Source organism: Phyllobates terribilis, unplaced genomic scaffold, assembly GCF_046119375.1.
Source record: "Phyllobates terribilis strain yellow unplaced genomic scaffold, ASM4611937v1 Scaffold_5__5_contigs__length_657084704, whole genome shotgun sequence".
Taxonomy (NCBI): domain Eukaryota; kingdom Metazoa; phylum Chordata; class Amphibia; order Anura; family Dendrobatidae; genus Phyllobates; species Phyllobates terribilis.
The window spans coordinates 284,978,824-284,998,003 of NW_027362765.1; the positions used below are offsets into that span (position 1 = coordinate 284,978,824).

The window sequence follows — 19,180 nt, forward strand, 5'->3', positions numbered from 1 at the left end:
ATGCCTCCACCGCTGCCAGCTAGGCCTCAGGCTGCAAACATCGCTGTCACGCCCCGCCCCGCGCTGTGCCTTCTGAACCCGGGCGCCGTAAAGCGGGAGACGTCACAGGCCGGGACGCAAGGCCCTGCACACCCGGGCGCCGCTGCCTCACCAGCGCCCCCTACCTTGGCGGTGCCACCCCCGGGCGCGACCAAGCGACCACCGGCCTGGTCGCAAGGCCGAGTGCCCCCAGGCGCTGCCACCCGTCCGAAGCCGCGGTGCCACCCCTGGGTGCAGACCTGTACGCCCAACATACCAGCCCGGACGGGCTGCCCTTTGAGTGGCCACCGGAGTTTGACAACCCCCGTCTCCGAAGAGGACAACCCCTGAGCGAGCCTCTGATCCCGGCTCCGGAGCCCGCTAACATCGCTCCACCCCCGCTGGAGGATGCCCAGTTTGCATGGGACCCCACCGGCGAGAGTATCATGGGGTTCACCCAGGAGACCCGGGCAGAAGCAGCCCAGCGCCTGGATTGCTGCCGTCTACAGCTGGCCACCTATGAAAAGGAGCGGCGGCAGAGGCGCATCAGGGAGGAGCGACTCCAGGCCAGGAGCGCGGAACAGAAGAGGAGGGCCCGACAAGACGCCAACGCCATCCGCGGTCCCAGAGCCACCGGGACCGTAGTCAAGTTCCAGCTGGAGCACGGCTGGGGCTTCATCAGAGACCCGGAGGCTGACACCGACGTCTTTGTCACCAGAAGGGATGTAGAGAGCCACTTGCCAGAGGGACATCACCGCCGTGACCTGTACCCCGGTGACGTGGTCACCTACACCCGGCACAAGGGCGCAAAGGGACTGTATGCCCTCCATGTCCACCGTCTAACAGAGGAGGAGCTGCGGTACCGCCCAGACATGGACTACCCTGAGGGTCCAGACGGACCTGAAGACTACCCGGAAGAGCGAGGAGGACACTGTTACCAGTAAACGGTAAAATGGAACTGTTCCTGTTTGTGAAAGTGTGGTCCCCATTGGGACAAATAGTGAACTGTTGACTGTTTAAAAATTGCCCCTAATCCCTTACCAGGCTGAGGACTGTAAACAGCCATCCCCTTCCCTACTTGGCCGAGGACTGAGAGCGGCCAACCCCTTGTAAATAGTTGCGCTTCTTAAAGCGCCCCCTACTAGTTTTATACAAAAACCGCAACGTCTACCTCAAGGCAGATTAAATGGACTGTTGCACCTTTTCCTGGTCGCAAGTTGCACAGCGGCCAGAGTTCAAGAATCTGCTTGAAAATGTTTTACTTGAAAATGTTTTTGTTTAAGAATGTTTTATACTGAAAAAGTTTTATATTGAAAAGTTTAATTTGCTGCTAAAAGAATTTATGGTATTTTATGTGTGTGTGAAGAAAGTCTTATAATGTTTTATAATGTTTATACCAGTAACATTGGAAAGAAAAGAGTACCTCCCATAAAGGGATGAGTTTGTGGTTAAATGTCTTATAAGCGAATGCATTCTAAAATTTTGTATGTTGAAAATTGTTTTATTCTATTCCAGCCCGAGGACGTGCTGTGATTTACCAGGGGGAATGTAGCACCCCGAGGGCTCGGCTGCTACAGGGGTATTGCACCTCAAACCAGAGGTGTGGTATTCCACTCCCGGGTAAGGATGGAGTGTGGACCAGGACTCAGTAAGCTGCATGCACCACACACACCCCATTTCAGAGGGACAGCTCAATGGTGCTCCCACTAGACAGAAGTGCAGGCACGACAGCATCTGTTCCTGACTGGAGTGGGGAGGGGGAAGTACACCCAGTGGTGTAGGAGCAGATAGGGGTGGGTCTCTGGGCATAGGTAGGAGCCCATTGGTTGCTAGTCACCTGGGCTCGGGTGTTAGAAGGAGGTATATAAGGTGGGCACCATCTTAGGACAGGAGCCAGTTCAGAGAGGAGGAGAAGAAGACAGGAGTTCAGCCAGAGAGGGCTGACAGGGAGCTGTGGCTCAGTCTGGGCCCAGCTCCAGAGGCAGGCCTGGAGTGGAGGCCAGAAACAGCAGAAAGAGAGAGGAGAAGGAACGGAAAGGAAAGTAAGAAAGGAACTGGAACAGAGGAGAAAGGAAGCAAGGAACACAGAGAAAGGCCCAGAGACACGAGGACAGAAGGAACCCCATATGCCCAGGAGATACAGGGTGAAGGGTTGGCAGAACAGGGTACCGGAACCCAAATTGGTGGAGGCAACAGATTCCTCAGCCAAAGACCGTAGGTTGTTACCACATCTTGGTGCGACCCCTCACTACATCCACCAGGAAGGCATACCATATAGGGTCAGGGACGCAGAGATCAGCGTGCCCAGAGAAGGCCCGAGGGAGCTGGACAAAGGTGGGTCACTGGTGGGGACGGCCAGAGAAAGGAAAGGAAGGGAGCCCTGTGCCACGCTCTGGAATTGCCTGGGAGTTGGTCGAGTCCCTTGCCTGGTGAACGCAGCACGGCTCAGGCGGTCCCTCATGTGCACAAGTGACCAGAATAACAACCGTGAGTAAAGCTTTGGAAACTGCAATTACAAGTCTCTGTGTTTCATCGCCGCACCAGCACCATCAGTACTGGGACGCTCACACCATCACTCCCAGCATCCACACTAGCTGCCTTGAGGCAATACTTCTCCCGTGGGGAGTTATCCCATACTCGGCTGCGCAAACAACATCAGCCTCAGCGGTCGGCAGCGCAGCGGCGGTCCCCACTGACCGCAATCCACGGGTGGCGTAGTCTGACATTGTTAGTACTTAAGACTGCCACTGAATTGACCACCCTGGGCACGGACCGGGTCACCGCCAAGGAGAACTACAACCCCCAGCGATCCGGCTCCGGGTATCCCCCTGCACAGCACAGGCCCAGGGGGCGTGTCATTTGCGACAGAAAAAAATATTTTTTTGCAGTCTGACTAGCAACAGAAAAAATATTAATTTTTTACTCTGAAAACAGCTGAAGTTCAATGCCACAAAAGTAGTAGGTGGCTTAAAGCAGACTCTATCACCTTTGTCACAGAAAAAATAATTTTTTGGACTTTGGCTGGCAACAGAAAACATCTATTTTTTCACTCTGAAAACAGCTGATGTTCAATGCCAATAAAGTAGTGGCTGACTTTTAGCAGAGTGTATAATGCTTGCGACAGAAAAAAATATTTTTTGTAGTCTGGCTAGCAACAGAAAAAAATCAGGTTTTTTACTCTGAAATCAGCTGAAGTTCAACGCCACTAAAGTAGTAGGTAGCTTTTAGCAGAGTGTATCACGTTTGCGACAGAAAAAAATATTTTTTGTAGTATGGCTAGCAACAGAAAAAATATATTTTTTTACTGTGCATACAGTTGACTTTCACCCACAAAAAATGACAAAGTGGGCGACTATAGCTTTCGCTATCACATTAGCAAATTAAAAAAAAGAGTGCTCTGCACTCAGGAGGAGCTCTGTAGAGTCTTCATACAGCTGAATTTCAACCCTACTAAATGAACAGGTGGGCTAGTAGGGCTTGCTTGCTTATCACATGAGCAAGTGAAAAAATAGATTGAAGGGATACTGGTGCATAGAGCACAATACAAGCAGTGCAAAACACAGATCTATGCAATGGGCCCTGCTGTTTTTGTCTAAACCTGAGTAACTGCGCAAGAAAAAAAAATGTGCTGCAAGGTCAATTTCACAGGCATACAGCAGACGATCTAAACTATCTCACTTCAAAACAACCACCTATCTTTCTTGCTAAAATCGCTCTTTACACAGGAGCACTCAGCAGCAGTGTCTGTGAGCAGTGACATGCATAAAATATGGCGCTGAGGGAACATGGCCTATATATAGAGAGGACGTGATTTCAGCAGGCAATGGCAGAAACCCTTGTGTCTGGACAGTGTGGATGCTTCCTGTGCTCTGATTGGCTAGCCGCGATTTGCTCACTTAAAGTTACAGGAAAAAAAAAAAAAAAAAGATTACAAGCGCGTCACTCCTCTGACCTCTTCTGAGCTCTCCCCAGCCCCTCCCCTCATCAAACACGTCCCCCCACTCATGATACACAAGCACTATGCTTGTCAAACTGTTAAAAACACTGTAGTTTCCCCGCAATAATTTTCCCGCACTTATTCGCCGAATGTTACAGATTTTCCCGAATTTAAGTAAAAATGCTCTCCTTTCACGAATCCGAATGTGCCATATTCGTGTCGAATTTAACTTTTGAGATCGGATTTCGAATATATTCGCTCATCACTATCCAGGAGCACCCTTGTTTTCATTATTACAGTAATATGGCCTTCGATGCAGTGGCCCCTAGGTTCTGTCCATGGAGTATTTATGTATTGGTTGAGAGAGCTGATGGATGTAAGTTAACGAGGCGGTTTTGTAGACAGGGACAATTGCAGATCAAAATGCCAAGTCAGGGAAAGGGTCAAAATTAAAGAAATGGCAACGGTAAGTTAAACCAAAGGTAAAACCTAGTGATGTATACAGGGGTTGGTAAGGATGATTGTCAGAAAAACAGGCTGCAATAATTATAGGGTCACACACTATTGGAAAGGGAATTGGAATCCTCCAGATGTCAATTTACTTATACAATTTCAATAGGAATAACAAAGGAATCGCACATAGCTGAGTTCTAAGAAGATGCTTCTAAGATTTTCAAAATAATGTGTGAGTTATTATTTCATGAGAAATACTTCAAAAACAGGGCTGTCAGGAGAACTGACATGGTGTAACATTATTGTGCAGGTAATGATGAGTATGGGGATATCAATATACTGTATATAATGCATATCAAATGCACAGACGTCTGTTAGTGTATACCTAAAAGAGATTCTGATGAAAGTATAAACTCCCTGCATTAACTTGTCTTAGAGACCTTGGGACCAAGGATGTCAGAAATTCAGTTCTGATGAGGAATCAGGGATTCTGAACCTTACACTGCCTTATGGTAACACCATGGCTGGGTTAAATCAGCACTAATCCAGCTGCCACACTCTGTAGCTGACATCTATAGGCACAAATAATTATCATAGATAGGTAAATAGATAGATAGATAGATAGATAGATAGATAGATAGATAGATAGATATGACAATTAGATAGATTAGAAATTACCCCAAAAAATTAGAGTATATGGCTACCTGACAATCACATGTATATTACCTTGTTGAACTTCTTTTTTTTTTTTAATTATAGGCACTAATATGGATTTGGGACCCCCCTGCTGCTATCATAGCCTCCACTATTTAAGAATGGCTTTTCGTAAAATTTTTGAATGTATCTGAGGAACTTTACTCCACACAAGAGCACAGTCATCTTAAAACAGGGAAGGGTCTTTTCTAAAGTATTGCCATAAAGTTGGGATCATACAATTGTTTGAAATGTATGTAGCTTTGTATCTCCCCTTCCCTTCTCCATCTTCTATAAGATAGCATTCATCATCTACAACCTGATTCATCCATTAAACTGCTAGATAGTGACACATGACTCGTCACTCCATATCACTCCACATTTGCACTGTTCCAGAGACTAGGGGCAGCAGCTGTGTCCAGTGGCAGCAACAGAGTCAAGTGGCAGCAGCAGAGTCCAGTGGCAGCAGCAGTGTCCAGAAGCAGAATGTGTTTTGGCGCATATGTAGCAGTGCCTGAACGACACCACCAGGCAGGATTCAAATACGGTGCAGTAGACGAGGAGGCAGAAACAAAACACCGACTTTACCACCAGGCAGGATTCAAATACGGTGCAGTAGACGAGGAGGCAGAAACAAAACACCAACTTTACCACCAGGCAGGATTCAAATACGGTGCAGTAGACGAGGAGGCAGAAACAAAACACCGACTTTACCACCAGGCAGGATTCAAATACGGTGCAGTAGACGAGGAGGCAGAAACAAAACACCGACTTTACCACCAGGCAGGATTCAAATACGGTGCAGTAGACGAGGAGGCAGAAACAAAACACCGACTTTTTTAAAAGACAGAGGATTATATGCCAGAAAATAAGACTAACAGTTATTGTAATGGTAACTGCAATAACGCATACAAAGAGAGATAGCTGGCGCATGTCACACAAGTTGCGTTCCAGCTATGGCAATGCAAAGTTCAATACAAACAGTATAAACAATTTCTTCAAACTACTCTCTGCTAAATTCCTACCTGACTTCTGATAATCGGGCCATGCTGCTGCAGCGCCCTAAATAAAGAAACCTGATCTACAGCCTAACACAGTTGGACACCGGTGTCACACTCACAGTTCTGTAGAGCAGGAGAATGTCTGTTAGTTTCTGCTTGGTCCTATTGTACTTGAGCCCAGTTTGTTGTATTGAGCCCTTTCTTCAGGTTAACAGGTCTGTCTTCTTCCGGATCTGGGCAATTCCTCCCACTTTCAATGTTGAGGAATTACTGGTATCACAGAGTTGTTTCCTCCTTCAAGTTACAGGTGCTCGGGGAGAACTACCCTGGCTGTGCAATGCACCTCTTATCTTCTGACACGGTCCTGGAGACTGATCCTGCGGTAACCGGGCACTATCTTTTCCCTTGTTAGGACACACTTATTGTCTTGCCTGCCTCTCACAGGCATCAGTCTCTCACAGGCACGAGTCTTTCACAGGGCAGCACGAGTCTCTGACAGACACTTCCTGAACTATCACTTCCTGCTTCTTGTCCAAACCAACACACAGCAAGCTGCAGGGGAGAAAGGACGTCAGTAATTTCTCTGCTGCACAAAAAAGTCCAAATTTCATCAATGTTTTTGATCTACCGGTACTTTTTATAAGTGTTTGGTCAGTGTATCAATTTTTACCATCAGTTTTTCATCAGTGATTTTTTGCATGAAAAAAATGAAGTTCAAAGCTTCTCCTATCCATTAAAATGTTGATGATGGACAGCACATTGATTACACACTGAGGCCATTCAAGTGGTGCTGTCCATGATTTTTGATTGACCCTTAGACTTGTATGGGTAATTTTGATCCATTACTATAAAAAACGGACATGTCTCCATAACATGTGACCAGCCCCATAGATTATAATGGGTACATGATCTAGCCATGAAAAACACTGATAGAAAATGTAGGCACGGACAGACAGAAAAATAGATAGATAGATAGATAGATAGATAGATAGATAGATAGATAGATTGATAGAAAGATAGATAGACAGATAATTTATTTTCTGCAGGTATGATTCTTTAATTTCCAGACTCAGCTATTGTAAATATTCAGTACTGTTCTCCATACCTGTCCATTGTTATCTTTTAAGGTTTTATATGGGATGCTGTTCTAAGCTCATTTAAAGCTCCTCTAGCCTCTTTTAACGCAGACAGTCATTTCTCACTGTCTCTCCTTAGTCTATTACTGAAATGTTTTCAATCTTATCCCGTCTTAATGCTTTCACAAGTTCTTTTTAATGATTTTTCTTACAATGACACATCCTAAAGATGTGGTGACGGTGAAGTAATTTCACATCACACTGTGAGGCAGGGGTCACTGAGCTGCTGTCTTCCATCCTTAGCTTTTCAAGGCTTTGTAAGCAGGAGAGCATTGTAGGCAGAAATGTGTTAAGGTGCCAATTGAGGAATGTTGGGATCTCATTTTGCGTGATGTTAGGTTCAATGAGTAAGTTATTCAAATACAGCGAAGGGCAGCTGGATAATACCCGGGTTTGTGTAATTTATGATCTGTTTTTCTCCAATTTTTTAAGGCAATTCTCTACCTATTTTTGGAAGATAACACAATCCAGCTATTTATATTGCCTATATAGTGCAGCAAAGGCTATTAAAGAGGACCTGTCACCATGTCAAAACAAGCCAATTTTTGCTTTTATTTTACTCTTGCTGCTCCCTTGAGTATTACATCTATGCTTTAATTTTAAATCTGCGATATAGTCCTAGAGATATGAGCCTTTTTATTTAGTGATAATTTTTATAGAATTTACCAAGAGGGCGTAATTCATAGGATAATAATACAGAACAGCCTGAAGACACGCCCCCAGAGAATTCTGTTAGCCATGCCCCTTTGGAAAAGACCATAAAAATTTGCAATAAGTAAAAAACCCCATATCGCTAGAACTGTATGGTGGGTTTAAAAAAAATGTACTCAAGGGAGCAGCAAGAAGAAACTAAGATTGAAAACTGACCTGGTAACAGATCCTGTTTAATAAATAATAATCTAAAGCCTCTTTTTATGCTTTGTGTATACCTGTTTTAGTTATTGTCCTGTGTCTGGGTTGTCTGTCATTTTAATTCTTTCTCTCATTCTGATATGTTTCCCCGAATCTAGCCTACATTTACAATGATGCCTCAGATTTTGCAGAAACATCACATGGCACTAACTGCTCCAAGTCCTATCTAAGAACACTAAGTGAAAAATCAGTCATATAGAACTCAGTCTCAGTGTAATTTCTATGTGATGCAGATTCACACTGCAAAAATAAATGTACCCTATGTGATGCAGTTTCACACTAGACTCTCAGTGTATTCTATATGATGCAGCTTAAAGGGGTTGTCCAGACTTGGGTTTCAAGTCTGCAGGCATGAGCAGGCGGATGTGTGACCTCAAGTTTGCAATTTGCATACATGCAGCCAACTAGACGTGCGTAGCCTCGCTCAATACTAGTAAATTGAGTGAGGCCAGAAACGTCTAGTCGAAATGTGGACAGAAGTATGTAAATTGCATACGTGCAGTCACATGGCTGCTTGCTCCTGGCACCAGCACCAGCAGGGGCGTACATAGAAACCATAGGGCCCCAAAGCAAAAGTCCTAATTGGGCCCGCCCTTCCCATTCGGTGGAGTAGGCGGGGTCATGGCGCACAGGAAGAGTCACAAAATGGCATACATCATAACTTTTAAAGATAGGGAGAGAGACATGTATTGCAGCACATACACAGTAATTTGCTTCTTTTTAAGCCCCTTACTTTGTTCACCCACTACAATATACCTTTTGTGGCCCCATACAGTATACTGCCTCTAAAAATGCATCTAACACACTGCATGATACCAGCACCCAACAGTGAATTCCCCACATGCACAGTATGATGAACCCAATGTCTCCAAAACAGTATAATGTTCCTACAGCATATACCCTCACATAGCATGATCCCCCCCCACACAATGAGACCTCCATATCACCTGAAACAGTATAATGGCCCCACCAGTACAATTCCCTTAAACATGGTATGAACGCTCGCACAATGGTCCCCATCACCACAGAGAATGATGGCTTTATAAGTACTGACTGCTAAAAAAAAAAATATGTATCACTCAACTAGCCATGTTCCACTGTTGTGCTGCTCCACTCTGTGTGGACTGAGGCTCTGGGAAACAGAAGTATCAGGGAATTTGATTTTCCTGCGATCCCACACCACCACCTCAACTCCCCGGTAAGCTACATTTGGAGCATAAGATGCACCCCCCATTTTCCTCCCAAATTTGGGGAGAAAAAAGTAAGTCTTGTAGTCTGAAAAATAAGGTATGTCAACGCTCTACCAGGCATAGGACTGCTGCAGCTTGTGATAGGTTGCAGCGGTGAGGTAACTTGAACGCATGCATCACAAGCTGTAGCAGTCATGTGTCTGGTAGAGCGGTGATATAACGTATTTTTCAGACCATAAGGCTATGTGCCCACGCTGCGGAAATGAAGCAGAAATTTTCTGCTTCATTTCTGCATGTCCTCTCCCGGATAAACGCATGCGGAATTGCCTTGCATTTTTTATTGCATTGCAAAGGCAATTCCGCTTGCGGAAACGCAAAATTAATGGACATGCTGCGGATTTTTCCATGCATCAAAAACGCTGCGGAAAAATCCGCAGCATGGGCATTGAACTTGCGGAAACCCCTTGGGTGTTAGAACTTTGCTGTTAGGTTTTTTTTCCTTTGCTGGTCACATGACCTTGTTGGCCTATTTAATCCTGCTCCGCCCTTCTGGCTTTGCTGGACTTCATTGTATATCTACTTTCTAGCTAGCCTGTGCTCTGTATCTAGCTCTGTTAGTTTGCTTGGTCTACGGACCTCTATGTTCTATCTATTTTGTTTGTTCGTCTGTCTGCTACTATTTCTGTTAGGAGGTGTCCCATATTCCTCCCAGTCCTTAGTACTTGTAGGGATTCCCTCCCCACATCTATAGGTCTCCGTACAAACTAGATTAGGACTTTAGCAGGTCTGATCGCAGGATCAGGTTCCCTGTTACATCGTAGGGATTCAGCTGAGTCCTATAGTAGGGACAGATCTCCTCTCTTTCCTTAGCTTTGGTAGCAGAACATAACAGTAAGTCCAGCCTGCAAATTCTCTAAGGAAAGATTTTTTTTTTTTTTTTTGTTCCATCATGGTGTCGGTTCAGGATTTGGCTAAACACCTGCAGGGACTCTCTCTGGAAGTGGCCGAGCTCCGTCAGCACGTGAGTAACTGTCCTGGAGCATATTTCTTGGAGCCTAAGGTATGTTTGCCGGATTTATTTTTTGGTGAACATCGAGAATTTTTTTCATTTAAAAATGCTTGCTTATTGTATTTTCGTTTGAGACCCAAGTCCTCTGGGGATGAATCCCAGCGCGTAGGGTTCATAATGTCACTTTTGCGCAAAGAGCCTCAGGAGTGGGCCTTTTCTTTGCAACCTAGTGATACATGCTTCAGATCAGTGGATAGTTTTTTTTCTGCTTTAGGATTATTATATGATGATCCTGACCGTGTGGCATCAGCTGAGACTGAGTTGAGACGTTTAAAACAAGGATCAGGTAATGTGGAAAAATATTGTACTCATTTTCGTCGTTGGTCCACTCAAACAGGGTGGAACGATTCTGCTCTGAAAAGTCTATTTCTTGCTGGGCTCAGTGAAAGGGTTAAAGACCTGCTAATTGCTTATCCTACACCTGAGGATTTGCAACAGGCTATGCAATTAGCTATACGGGTGGATAGAAGACTGCGTGCTAGGGTTAATGAGAGCAAATCCTCTGCTATGTCAGTTTCTGGTTATGATAATGTGTGTACTAACAGTGGTGAACCGATGGAGATTGGATCGGTGGCACCTCGCTCTCAAGAAAAAGACCGTCGTTTTTCGGAAGGCTTGTGTTTCTATTGCGGAAAATCTGGTCATTTGATTAAAGGCTGTGAGCTTCGTATGAAGAAAGAAAAAAAAATGGTCAGTCATGCTCGTATTGCCTGTTTAAATTCCAAGGGTGTATTTTTAGCTGCTTCCACGATTGCTCAGGAAAAATTAATGGAATTTCGGGTGTTTGTTGATTGCGGGTCTACACTGAATGTAATTGATGGGGGATTCGTGGAAAAACTCAATTTAAAACCTGAACCTTTATCATCCCCCATTGCTGTGGTTTCTGTGGATGGCTCCCCTTTGAAGAATATTACTCTCAAGGTCAGTGAATTTCCTCTCACTATTAATGGTGTTCACCATGAGAAATTGGATTTGGTAGTGTTGAATAACTTGCCTTCTCCAGTAATATTGGGTTTGCCCTGGTTAAAATTTCACAATCCTGTACTGGATTGGTCTACCAGTGAAATTAAATCCTGGAGCCATAAATGTTATGACAAGTGTTGTAACGGGCGTATTGCAGCTTTGGATAGGGGAGAATTGCCTGTTCCTATTCAGGATTTTTGGAGAGTTTTTTCTGAGAAGGAATCGCAGGTTTTGCCTCCCCATAGAGACTATGATTGTTCTATTGAATTTGTCCCTGGAGCGACTCTTCCTAAAAGTCGTTTATTTAACCTTACTATTCCTGAGAGGAAGGCTTTGGAGGAATACATACAGACAAGTTTGGCCGCCGGTCACATTAGGCCCTCTAAGTCTCCTGTGGCGGTTGGATTTTTTTTTGTAAAAAAAAAGGACGGCGGTTTACGTCCTTGTCTGGATTTTCGTGAGATTAACAAAATTACGGTACGCAATCCTTACCCACTGCCATTGATTCCTGATCTGTTTAACCAGTTATTGGGGGCCAAGTGGTTCTCTAAAATTGACCTTAAGGGGGCATACAATCTGTTGCGCATGAAGGAGGGTGATGAATGGAAGACTGCTTTTAACACTCCTGTGGGTCATTTTGAGAATCTGGTTATGCCTTTTGGTCTTACTAATGCTCCTGCATTTTTTCAGAATCTGATTAATGACATCCTTAGACCTTTGATCGGTAAAAATGTGGTTGTGTATTTGGATGACATTTTGATTTATTCGCCAGATCTGGAGTCTCATTGGCGGAGCGTGCGTGAGGTATTACAGTTATTAATGGACAATTCGCTTTTTGCTAAGCTGGAGAAATGTGAGTTCGCTGTACAGAGAATTAGTTTTTTGGGCTACATTATCTCCAGCAAAGGTTTTGAGATGGATCCGGTTAAGGTTCAGGCTGTGCAGGAATGGCCTAGGCCTATTGGTTTGAAATCGATACAGAGGTTTTTGGGTTTCGCCAATTACTATAGAAAATTCATAAAAAAATTTTCTAGTATTCTCAAACCTCTGACTGATCTCACCAGGAAAGGTGCTGATGCGGTTCAGTGGTCTTCTGAGGCCATTGAAGCTTTTGTGTATCTCAAGGAGAGGTTCACCTCTGCTCCCATCCTTATGCAGCCTGATGTTACTAGGCCGTTTTTGGTTGAGGTTGATGCTTCCTCTGTGGGGGTTGGCGCAGTATTGTCTCAGGATAACGGGGATGGATTACATCCCTGTGCCTTTTTTTCAAAAAAATTTTCGGAGACTGAATTGAATTACGATATTGGTAATCGGGAATTATTGGCTATTAAACTCGCATTTGAACACTGGCGCCACTTCTTGGAAGGTGCGGAATTTCCCGTTCAGGTTCTTACGGATCATAAAAATCTGATATATCTTGATGCTGCCAAGCGCCTGAATGCCCGTCAGGCTAGGTGGGCACTGTTTTTCTCGCGGTTTAATTTCTCCGTTACTTACATCCCTGGTACTAAGAATGTTAAGGCGGATGCCTTGTCTCGCAGTTTTTCTCCCATAGTCGGTGCTGAGAAAGAGGAAAACATTTTACAAGAAGGTGTTGTGATAGCTGCTTTAGACTCCATTTTGGAAGATGAGATTCTTAAAGCTCAGGAGAATGCCCCATCTAACACTCCTCATGGGAGGTTGTTTGTGCCTGGGACCTTTAGGAGAGATTTGTTTGTTGAGTGTCACGAATCTCGGTTGGCAGGTCATCCTGGAATCTCTGAGACCAAGAGACTGGTGGGTCGCAGTTTTTGGTGGCCTGGATGGCAGAAGGAAGTCATTAAGTGGGTGCGCCAATGTACTATATGTGCTAGATCTAAGTCCTCACATACTCCTGCTGCAGGGTTGCTTTGTCCTTTGGAGGTCCCCAGTGCTCCTTGGACACATTTGGCTATGGACTTTATAACTGACCTTCCCCCCTCTGAGGGTTTTACTGTCATCTGGGTGGTCGTGGACCGTTTTAGCAAGATGTGTCACTTGGTTCCCTTCGTCAAACTGCCCTGCGCTAAAACTCTCGCTAAGGCCTTTGTCAAGGAAATTGTCAGACTTCATGGCGTTCCTACTGACATTGTTTCTGATAGGGGTCCTCAGTTCGTGGCTCGTTTTTGGCGTGCCTTTTGTGACAGGTTGGGAATTCATTTGTCGTTTTCGTCCGGATATCATCCTGAATCTAATGGCCAGACAGAAAGGAAAAACCAGGATGTTGAGCAGTTCTTGCGTTGTTTTGTGGCAGACAATCAAGAGGGGTGGTCTGAGTTTCTGCCACTTGCCGAATTTGCTCTGAACAATCATACATCTTCTTCTGCTGGTTGTTCGCCTTTTTTTTGCTGTTCTGGGAGACATCCGTCGTTTAGGTCGTTCTCCAAGTTGGGATCTGCCGTGCCTGAGGAGGAGAATTTTTCCGGTGATTTGGAAAGAGTTTGGACGGATGTGCGTGGTAATCTTCAGGAGGCCAACAGAAAATCTAAAGACTACTTTGATAGGAAACGACAGGAGGTTTTGTTCGCTGTTGGTGACATGGTTTGGTTGTCCTCTAGGAATCTGCGGTTGAGGATTCCTTCTAAGAAATTGGGTCCCAAGTTTGTAGGGCCCTTTAAGGTGCTTCAGGTTGTCAACCAATCTGCTGTTAGGTTGGAGGTTCCTACCTCCTGGAGAATTAATCCGGTCTTTCATGTCTCTCTGTTAAAAAAAGCTGTTGTGTCGGATGGTGACGCCTCTGCCTCTGTTCCTCCGGTGGTGGAGGACGGGGAATATGAAATTTCTCGCATCCTTGACTCTAGACGGTATAGAGGTAGTTTGCAGTATCTTGTGGCCTGGAAAGGTTTCGGACCCGAGGATAACTCTTGGGTGAGGTCAGATGATGTTTCCGCGTCCAGACTTATCAGAGCGTTTCACAGGAGATTTCCTGATAAGCCTGGTCCTAGGGGATCCGGAGGATCCTCTTAGAAGGGGGGGTACTGCTAGAACCTTGCTGTTAGGTTTTTTTTCCTTTGCTGGTCACATGACCTTGTTGGCCTATTTAATCCTGCTCCGCCCTTCTGGCTTTGCTGGACTTCATTGTATATCTACTTTCTAGCTAGCCTGTGCTCTGTATCTAGCTCTGTTAGTTTGCTTGGTCTACGGACCTCTATGTTCTATCTATTTTGTTTGTTCGTCTGTCTGCTACTATTTCTGTTAGGAGGTGTCCCATATTCCTCCCAGTCCTTAGTACTTGTAGGGATTCCCTCCCCACATCTATAGGTCTCCGTACAGACTAGATTAGGACTTTAGCAGGTCTGATCGCAGGATCAGGTTCCCTGTTACATCGTAGGGATTCAGCTGAGTCCTATAGTAGGGACAGATCTCCTCTCTTTCCTTAGCTTTGGTAGCAGAACATAACATTGGGGACCATGGGGGGGCGGATAACAGCGTTTCACAAGCGTTTACGCTGCGGAAATTCCGCAGCATATACGCTTGAAAAACGCTACGTGGGCACATACCCTAAGACACACTTTTTTCCTCAAAATTTTCTCCTGTGTCTGGTAGAATGGTGACATTAATGCAGCTGGTGCAGATCACATTTCAGTCTGCACCGGACCCAGGAGGGCGACTACAGGTGAATATGTCTAATTCTGTTTTTATTTTTACAAGATCTAACCCCCCATGAGAACCTTTTACCAGATAATCTCCTTAATGTACATGTATTACTGCCGATGTGCAGCGCTTTCATTATTTTGCAAAACGCCTTTAAAGTGAACCTGACAGCTGATACCCATCATCCACGGGCAGCAAGTATCAGGCATCGGCTGTAAGATCTCAGCCAGAAATGTGTGACTCTGAAATGCTGCGGCATTTCAGAGGAGAACGTACAGTACAGACCAAAAGTTTGGACACACCTTCTCATTTAGAGATTTTTCTGCATTTTCATGACTTTGAAAATTGTACATTCACACTGAAGGCATCAAAACTATGAATTAACACATGTGGAATTATATACTTAACAAAAAAGTGTGAAACAACTGAAAATATGTCTTATATTCTAGGTTCTTCAAAGTAGCCACCTTTTGCTTTGATGACTGCTTTACACACTCTTGGCATTCTCTTGATGAGCTTCAAGAAGTAGTCACCGGAAATGGTTTTCACTTCACAGGTGTGCCCTGTCAGGTTTAATAAGTGGCATTTCTTGCCTTATAAATGGGGCTGGGACCATCAGTTGCGTTGTGCAGAAGTCTGGTGGATACACAGCTGATAGTCCTACTGAATAGACTGTTAGAATTTGTATTATGGCAAGAAAAAAGCAGCTCAGTAAAGAAAAACGAGTGGCCATCATTACTTTAAGAAATGAAGGTCAGTCAGTGCGAAAAATTGGGAAAACTTTGAAAGTGTCCCCAAGTGCAGTTGCAAAAACCATCAAGCGCTACAAAGAAACTGGCTCACATGAGGACCGCCCCAGGAAAGGAAGACCAAGAGTCACCTCTGCTTCTGAGGATAAGTTTATCCGATTCACCAGCCTCAGAAATCACAGGTTAACAGCAGCTCAGATTAGAGACCAGGTCAATGCCACACAGAGTTCTAGCAGCAGACACATCTCTTCAAGAACTGTTAAGAGGAGACTTTGTGCAGCAGGCCTTTATGGTAAAACAGCTGCTAGGAAACCACTGCTAAGAACAGGACATTAGACCAGTGGAAATCTGTGCTTTGGTCTGATGAGTCCAAATTTGAGATCTTTGGTTCTAACCACCGTGTCTTTGTGCGACGCAGAAAAAGTGAACCGATGGACTCTACATGCCTGGGTCACACCGTGAAGCATGGAGGAGGTGTGATGGTGTGGGGGTGCTTTGCTGGTGACACTGTTGGGGATTTATTCAAAATTGAAGGCATACTGAACCAGCATGGCTACCACAGCATCTTGTAGCGGCATGCACACTTTTTTGTTAAGTATATAATTCCACATGTGTTAATTCATAGTTTTGATGCCTTCAGTGTGAATGTACAATTTTCATAGTCATGAAAATACAGAAAAATCTTTAAATGAGAAGGTGTGTCCAAACTTTTGGTCTGTACTGTACTTTAAAAGCCCGGGGACCGAGCTGTACAGTGGATATATCGGAGAGATGTGACCTGACAGCTTCTCTCCATCTGCTGCCAGTGACTGACAGGTCTACAGTATTACTGCATGTGCAATTAGAGAGAGACCTGTCAGTCACTGGCAACCGGTGGGAGAAACCATTGAGTCATGTCTGTCCAACTAGTCCACTGTGTGGCTCGTTCCACGGCGGCTTTTAAAGTATGGTTTTATCTGAAACTCCGTAAGTGGATGGTGCAGCGTGTATCATCTGTCACGGTTACTTTAGGGAGTGCTTTATATCACAGGTGGGTACAGAAAAGGGAAAGATTCTCCAGAGGAAACAAAACAGCCGCACAGCAGACATCATGAAATGTATTTATTCACCTATATGTTCACATGTGGCACTTCAGCTCCACCACACCTGGTCTTTCTCAAATGGGAACTGAAATGGCACATATGAACACATGAGAATACATGGATGTGCAAGGTGCCCCAGCAAGATAGTCGTGAGCGAGCTGTAGCCCCTGCTCGCTCTGGCACCCTACAGACAATACATGTCCTCCCTCTGATGTGTGGCTGTGTATGTGGTGCTCTCCACTTACTTCAAACCATCTGATCGCGGCTGTCTCCAGGCATTTCTCTTCTGGGACCAGGGCAGCAATATATTCAGAGGACACAAGGTTCTTAACCATAACTTGGACTTTACTTGGGGAAGAGGAATAAGTACAATATTTACAAGCAGATATAATGGATAAGGCCCGACGGGTTATCATCTCCGTCATAGGCGCTGGCAACATCCTCAGCCCTGGTTCCCTCTTTAAGTGAAGCATCTCTGTGACTCTAATCTCTAGCCCAAGGGAATCTTCTTCAATATCAACAGTGTATTCAGATCCTATATCTCCCCCATGTCTTAGCCTGGAGTCCTATCTTCCTCTGCTGCCTGCAGACTGAAAGTGCCCCGGGTTCTCAATACCTCTGTTGAGTTTCTCCGGCCAGCTAACAGGACTCTTGCGTAGGGAGATCTTCACACTGGTGATCCCACTGTCTGAGGGTACGGAGCTCCCGTCTATCCTAGAAGCCACCATATACTCAGGCTGCCGGTATGGTTCACTGTCCCAACTAACACTGAGTCATCACTTCCTACTTCTGGAAACTAAGCAGAGATTTTCCTAATGTGCCCACCCTCTGTGGGCTGTCATTACACACCTTTAACCCCTTCACTGTCTGCAATACTGCTGGCAGACTCAACCTGACATCTGAACCCAGGACAGTGGCATCTTGTGGCTGGTTACAAGTACTGCTGCCCACAAGGAATTATGTTAAACTAAGCTCTAGACATACTCAATGTCTGACCATGGCACTAAGTTCCCCCTCTACTCTACGGACTGGATCACTGCAGCTAACCCCTTAGCTTGGCCTAACAACAGTTCAGAGAGGTCTAACTACGGGAACATTTTCTTTAACTACTTCAGTGCCAAAGGAAGGTTACATCCTTCCTCACTATTACAGATGTACCACAGATAAATACACCTGCATCACACACACAAATGTACACAAATCTAGACATTACATATTTCACACCTCTATGCATACATCTATATCCCACACATTACACATGGACTTATCCTCCCTGCAGAAGATCGCACATGGTTCATTCAGCAGGTTCTTCTCGCTGGTGCAGCCTCTCCTCCTCCTGGGGCCTGACTGCAGAGCTGTCTTAGGCTAAGTGCCCATGATGCAGAAATGCTCTGGATTTTTCCTGAGCGTTTCTGCATCTCCCTGGCAGAAAAAACGCATGCGGATTTTACAAGCGTTTTTCCTGCCAGGGACAAGCGCAAGTGAAGCGTTTCTCACATGCGATTTCGCATGCGGGTTGTCAAGCGCTTTCCAAACGATTTTAGCATCACTTGGAAAGTGCTTGACAACTTGGTCACACTATATAAATCCATGCAGCCGGCATGGATTTTATATAGTGTGACCAAGTTAGTTAAAAAAAAAGATAAAAATGGTAAAAAATAAAAAAAAAACATTATACTCACCTTCCGATGGCCCTCGGTCTCCTTATCCGAAGCATCGGTCTCCCTGGTGTCTCGTGGTTGTGTAAAAGCACCTTCCATGACGTCATTTAGTTATGTGACAGGTCACGTGACCGCCCACGTCAGAGGTCGCGTGACCCGTCACATGACTAAATTACGCTATGGCAGATCCTTTTAGACCATCGCGAGCTGCCGGAGAGCCAGGACACATCACTATGGAGACAGGGGGCCATCAGAAGGTGAGTATAATGTATTTTTTTATTTTTAATTCTTTTTTTTTACAGTTACTATGGTACCCGGGTCTGGAGGAGAGTCTCCTCTTCTCCAGACCCGGGTACCATCCGCACATTGAATCACTTAATATCCGCATGCGCACATGTAGTCATTTGGATATTAAGAGATTCAATGCAAGTCAGTGGTGGCAAAAACGCCACGATTACGCAAAATAATTGGTAGTGCTGCGGATTATCATTGGGGAACATTGCAGACCTTCTACCAAGCGATTTTGCGGTGGAATTGCCGTTGCGAAAATGCTTAAAAAACGCATAGTGGGCACACAGCCTCCATGTAACTGTAGGGCAGAAAGCAGGAGGGGGCAAGCAGTGCTCTAATATAAAGAGCAGGGGGGGCAGGGAGAGCAGTGGCCATATTGTAAGCAGCAGCCACTTGTCTATTCTGCTGAAGGC

The 19,180-nt window shown here is 45.1% G+C and overlaps 1 long non-coding RNA gene across 2 annotated transcripts in view; it reads right to left on the minus strand.

Annotated features, from left to right (window-relative positions):
• Positions 1-17,580, minus strand: part of LOC141271124 (uncharacterized) — a 205,804-nt gene extending 188,224 nt beyond the window's left edge. For both annotated transcript variants that reach the window (XR_012321839.1, XR_012321838.1), the window contains exons 1-2: positions 17,432-17,580; positions 6,222-6,654 (exon numbers count right to left, since the gene is read on the minus strand). This is a non-coding gene — a long non-coding RNA (uncharacterized lncRNA). The remainder of the gene's footprint in view (positions 1-6,221; positions 6,655-17,431) is intronic.
• Positions 17,581-19,180: the final 1,600 nt, after the last annotated feature.